Below are 6444 nucleotides of genomic sequence, written 5' to 3'. Positions count from 1 at the left end.
CAGGTCAGTGTTTTTCTTCTTAGATAATGGATGTTCACAAAGGCATAAGAAATAAAATATGATGGTTCCTTTCAAAATAAAAGTACCTTGAGTGGTACTGCCTGATGCAGATAAACAAGAAACACTGGCAGCCTGCTAAGAATCGTCACTCAAACTCTGCTGTTCTAGCTATGCTCTCCACCCAAACTAGAAGTTTAGAACAGAAATAACTAACAGTCAAGCCTGCCTAGGGACCTGCACACATGACAAGGCTATGCACCTGACAAGCTTTAAAATCAACAGGATGTAAAACAGAGATGAACCCTCATGGCTTTTGCAATAAACAGATAAACTAAGTGGCAGAAGGAAAGACAGCTTAGACAATGTATAAGATGGTATCCTGATTACTCAGCCAGTGAATAAAGAGAGGATGGGACCTAAGTTCAGGGCAAGAAAAACTTCTCTGCATTCAATTAGCATGGCTGCCATGCTGTGCTGACGCTTGCCCTGTAGACTCCTAAACTACCTGGTTTTCACTACTCTGAGTCTCCAGCACACCTTCCTTCCTCATAAAGGGCGAATGACGAATAGCAAACTACCTTATAACTGATTGATGTATAAATTGGATACAAATTGTCAAAGCACCCAGAAGTCACTTCCTGAGTATCCATATCCATAGGAAGAGTCCTTACAAAGACAGAAACAGCTGAACTGTAAGTGACTGACCTTGAGTCAGGGGAAGGGAGTTTTATGACTTACTTGTGACCTTTCTTCTTTTTCCTCCTCCTCCTCCTCCTCTTTTTTTTTTTTAAATATAAGCTCTTTATTGACAGATAGTTCACATAGTATACAATTTTCCTGTTTGTACAATTTGATAGACTTTAGTCCACCTTCCTCATGGGCCCAGGACACCATCACCACTTCCTTTTTTAGAACATCACTGTCTTCAATTTCTCCCCCCCTTTTTTTTGAAAGCCGAATGCCATTTATTGAAGGAGGGAGGAGGTCTTAAATACAGGCTTACAGCACAATGGGAGAACCCCAGAGGGTTTTACAATCTTGCATCTAAGCTGTTAACGCCCAATATGCTGGATACACAGACAAGGAGCTTCCTTTAAGCATTTAGGAGGGTAGAATCTCACAGGGAATTAGCATAGGGAGGATATCAAGGTCAAGGTCAGCCTTACAGGTGTCCCCCCCCCCTTTTACTAAAAAATGAGCTTCTGACTTAGGTTGCGTGGGACATCAGCAGATCACCTTAACCGTCATGAGACACCTGTCCAGGCCACACAGGCGTTCTGTCTTAGGTTGGTGAGCACCCCCCAGGCATTACCCATCTCTGGATACTCATCATACAGGCTCAATTGTGTGAGAGCTGCAGAGTTAACTGTTGCCAAAGATCTCTAAGTGGCGCTGGGCTTGCAATCTGTGTGTTCGACACAGAAAAGACCAACAGAAGACCTTTCTTCTTCTTCCTCCTTCTCATCTTCCTCCTTCCCCTCCTCCTCCTCCTCTTTCTTTTCCTCCTCCTCTTCTTTTGAGACAAGGTCTTACTATGCAGCTCTGGCTGTCCTGGGACTCAATATGTAGACCAGGCTGGTCTTGAACTCATAGAGATCCACCTGTCTTTTCCTCCCAAGTGTTGAGACTAAAGGTAGGTACTACCATGACTAGCTTGATTTGGTTTCTTTCTCCTTTCAGAAGTTACAGGATGGCTTAAGTTGAGCTATGAACTGAGGGATAACAGTTTTGTTTATTTTTCTCTACTGGGAGAAGTTTGAGTATAAATAAAAGAATGAAGGAGTTTAGAAGTCATGGGGGAAAGAAAACAGTGGACAGAGCAATAAGAAGGGGTAGGAATAGCTGGGTGGTGGTGACGTACACCTTTAATCCCAGCACTCGGGAGGCAGAGGGAGGCGGATCTCTGTGAGTTCGAGGCCAGCCTGGTCTACAGAGCGAGATCCAGGACAGGCACCAACACTACACAGGGAAACCCTGTCTCGAAAAACCAAAAGAAGGAGGAGGAGGCGGAGGAGGAGGAGGGGGAGAGGAGGAGGAGGAGGAGGAGGAGGAGGAGGAGGAGGAGGAGAAGAAGAAGAAGAAGAAGAAGAAGAAGAAGAAGAAGAAGAAGAAGAAGAGGGAATTAGTGTGGTTAGGAGATTGGCCTCAGCCTAGGAGGTGCTGGAAGAGACTTTTTTTTTTTTCTGGGACAAATAGGAAGGAGGGATCTAGGAGCACACTAGTAAATGTATCCCTTGAGGGAGTTGAGGTTATTTACTGCAAGAGAATGAGATGTGGTAAATGGAGGGGGAGGAATTATCTTACTGGGTTCATCTGGAGAAGAAAGCAACACATTTGGTTTTATTCTTGTTATTTATCTGATTGTTCAAAAATATGTATCACTTATTTGTGTGTGTGTGTGTGTGTGTGTGTGTGTGTGTGTGTGTGTGTGTGCAAGTGAGTGTGCCTGCTCATGTGGGAGTCAGAGGACAACTTTGTGGGGGTTGTTCTCTCATTCCATCTTAACACCCATTCTGGAGACTAAATTGAACTCTGAAGGCTTTCCGGACCAGCACTGACTCACCACGCTGCGTCCTTCCTTCCTTCCTTCCTTCCTTCCTTCCTTCCCTTCTTTTTTTCTTTCTTCATTCATCCATCTATCATTTATTTATTTATTTGTTCATTCGTCCATCCATCCATCCATCCATCCATCCATCCATCCATCCATCCATCCATCCATCCATCTGTCTGTCTATCTATTGAGACACAGTCTCATGCACCCCAGGCTGGCCTTAATTCACTACAGAGCTGAGGCTGGTCTTGAACCCCTGATCCCTGTGCTTCTCTACCTCCCTTGTGCTGAGATTACAGATATATACCACACCTGGCTACAGTGTCCCATATCAGCACCAACAGATCTGCCAGATCCGGAAGAAGATAATGAAATGACCATAGCAGCGCAGATAAATGACTTGAGAGAAGCGGTTAGTGAAACGGTTCCAGACAGTGCTGGGAAAGCACTGATGAGGCTCACCTGTCCATTTCTTCTCTTCCCGATATCTTCCTTAGAAAGGTAAAAATTCAGCCAGGTGGTGGCGGCGGCGGCAGTGGTGCACGCTTTAATCCCAGCACTCAGGAGGCAGAGGCAGGTGGATCTCTATCTGAGTTTGAGGCCAGCCTGGTCTACAGAGTGAGTTCCAGGACAGCCAAGGCCACACAGAGAAACTCTGTCTCGAACCCCGTCCCCGAAAAAGTTTGATTTGGGAAAACTCACAGAGCTTCACGGTACAGGCCGTCATTCTGGAAAGGCTTCTGGTGATGGGTGCTAGAGCTGAATGAGCCAATGGAGGTGAACTACCAATCCAGGGTCTGTGTAAAACCCAGAGAGAGAGAGAGACAGACAGAGACAGAGAGAGAGAGAGACAGAGACAGAGAGAGAGAGACAGAGACAGAGAGAGACAGAGACTCTATATAACTCTGGCTGTCCTGGAACTCAAAAAAATGTGCCTGCCTCTGCCTCCTGAGTCCTTTGATTAAAGACTTGCACCATTCTGCCTGCCAAAATCCAGATCTTGTTTTTGAGCTGAGGATCGAACCCAGGGCTTTGCGCTTGCTACTGAGCTAAATCCCCAACCCTAAAATCCAGATTTTTAATAGTGACAAATAAAGAAATTCTATTTGTGAAAAAAAATACATGTAATCAAAAAATTAAAAAACAAAACACTTGGAAGGAAGGTTAAGAATAACAGGGACCACTACCCTCTTTCTTAGAGGCCCCAAGCTGACTCATTCATCCTACACTTCTAGTTCTGGAAGAAGATCTTTCTGGTAACCTTGTTACTTATGTTTTCTGTTATATGTATCGGGGCTGAATCCATAGCTAGTACACTGAGGTTCAGCCATGCTTGCTGCCTTTTCAAATCTGTCCACGAAGAGTGTGATTAACCAAGGAGGACTCTAAAATTCACCGATGCATGGGTGCCAAGGTTCCCTATGGGTGCCAAGGTTCCCTATGGACGGCTCCCACTAAGGACAGCATGGGTGGGACAGCAGGCAGACCCATCCATGGAAGATGGACTGAAGATGTATGACACTCAGGGGCCTTGAGTGTGTTCCTTAGAAAGGGGCTTCAGACACTGGTGGGTGGCTTGGGGGTCAGAGTGCTTGCCACACAAGTCTGAGGACCTGAGTTTCATCCTTGGAACCCACAATATGGGAAGAGAAAACTGATTCCACAGAGTGTGTCCTCCACATATGTGTGCACATACTTCTCTTCTCCAATAACAATGAAATTAAATTTTTTAAAAAAAATTTAAGTCAGGTAGTGGTGGCACAGGCCTTTAATCCCAGCACTCGGGAGGCAGAGGCAGGTGGATCTCTGTGGGTTCGAGGCTAGCCTGGGCTACAGAGCTAGTTCCAGGACAGCCAGAGCTGTTACACAAAGAAAAAAAATTTTTTTTTTGTTTTAAACATACTTTTACCCAGCCTCCTTCCTCCCACTACCCTCCAGGATCCTCGGGTTTGGTTCATGTTCTGGGGTCTCTCCCAACTTCTCCTAGCTCTGTCTCATTTCTCTAAAAGAGGGTTTCTCCAATTAACAGTTCATGTGTGTGTGTGTGTGTGTATATATATATATATGTATATATATACGTATATATATATACATATATATACGTATATATATATACATATATGTGTGTGTATATATATATATATATACACATATTTAATTTTTCAGTCTCCAGTGTCTTTACCTTCATTTGTTGTATTTCCGATCATCTTCGTGAAAACATTGCCTGTGTTTTCTAGTACAAAAGATCCTGAGAACCGTTTCAGGAAGACACTTGACACAGTCAGAGGAATATCGCCAGTGTTCAGAGAGGGTTTTGAAAGCAGCATCGACATTCTATATTTTAATCTTGTTTTGGGGTCCCACCATCTCACCTCAGAGAGACTAAGCGTCCCTAGGCTGTCCTAATTATTACTTGGATCACACAATGTAATGAAATCACAGCTAGTCAACAGCAGCAAGGGAAATAAACAGGGCTCTTATTTCCCCAATAATTAAGTTGACTGCTCCAGAAAGCTCCCAGGGGCCAATGAGACGGCTCAGTGGTTAAAGACACTTGCCACCAAGCCTGACGTCCTGATTTCAACCTCCAGGTCCTACATGGTAGGAAAGAACTGACTCCTACAAGTTGTCCTCGGATGGTTGTATTTTACAAACGGTGGGAAGGAGTCCCACCATACAACAGGGCCCACATGGGAGGTTTATTGAGGGGAGGGCAGAGAAGGGGCAGAGAAGGGGGCAGAGACCGGTCCCCGGGGGCGAGAGTGAAGGAGGAGAAGAGAAAGAGACAGGAGGTGGGCTAGGCCGGCCTTTTATAAGGAAACATATCGAATGTGCAGAGGGTGCTCTTAGTGGCTGCAGCTGAGGATATAGCCTGTCAGGACCCTAATGGCAGGCCTGTACAGAAGCCTGAATGCTAATACTGACCTTCACAGGTACTATAGTACATATGTGCTCCCCCCACACCCCAAATAAATAAATAAATAAATAAAAATAAACAAACGAACGAACGAACGAACAAATGAATGAATAAGTAATTAAATGGAAAAATATTTCCTTCCTTCCTTTCCTTTTTTTTTTTTTTTTTTTTTTTTGGTTTGTTTTTGTTTTTGTTTTCTGAGACAGGGTTTCTTTGTGTAACCCTGGCTGTCCTGGAACTTCCTCTGTAGACCAGGCTGGCCTCGAACTCACAGAGATCCACATGCTTCTGCCTTCTGTTTTCTGGGATTAAAGGTGTGTGCCACCACCACTGACTTTCAAAGTTACATTTTTTTTTTTATTTGAAACTTTAAAGAATCCATTTGGAAGCAGAGTTTGCTGGGGCAGGCCAATCACTTGAGCACTATGAAGATGAAGGCAGGAAGATTGGGAACTCAGGGTCATTCTTGGCTACAAAGCAAGCTTGAAGCCTGTGTGGGCTACATGAGACCTTGTCTCAGAAAAAAAAAAAAAAGGAGCGGGGAGATGCTGGATATGGTGGTGAGTGCCTTTTGCCTTTATTCTCAGCACTCAGAAAGCAGAGGCAAGCAGATATGTATGAGACAGGCCTGGTCTACAGAGTGAGTTCCAGGACAGCCAGGGTTACACAGAGAAGTCCTCTCTCAAAACAACAACAAACAAACAAACAAAGCCTAGCCATTCGTTAAAAGATAAATACTGAATAGTTCACTTCTGTGAGGTGCTTAAAGGACTTGGAATGATTCATAAAAATAAAAAGGATGTTAAGTCAATACTTTCACACCTAGTAACACACATGTTGTGGTTGGCTTGTGCGGGGGATCACTGGGAGAGACTGGGGACACTATAGTAGTCAGTTTGTACTCAGTTTTTCAGGTGTCTCAGTGCTCTTACACAATCATCAAACATGAAGTCTGGGTCATTTTTATAGGTCTTGT

Source organism: Onychomys torridus, chromosome 7 (genome assembly GCF_903995425.1).
Source record: "Onychomys torridus chromosome 7, mOncTor1.1, whole genome shotgun sequence".
NCBI lineage: Eukaryota > Metazoa > Chordata > Mammalia > Rodentia > Cricetidae > Onychomys > Onychomys torridus.
This window is presented reverse-complemented; position numbering follows the sequence as displayed.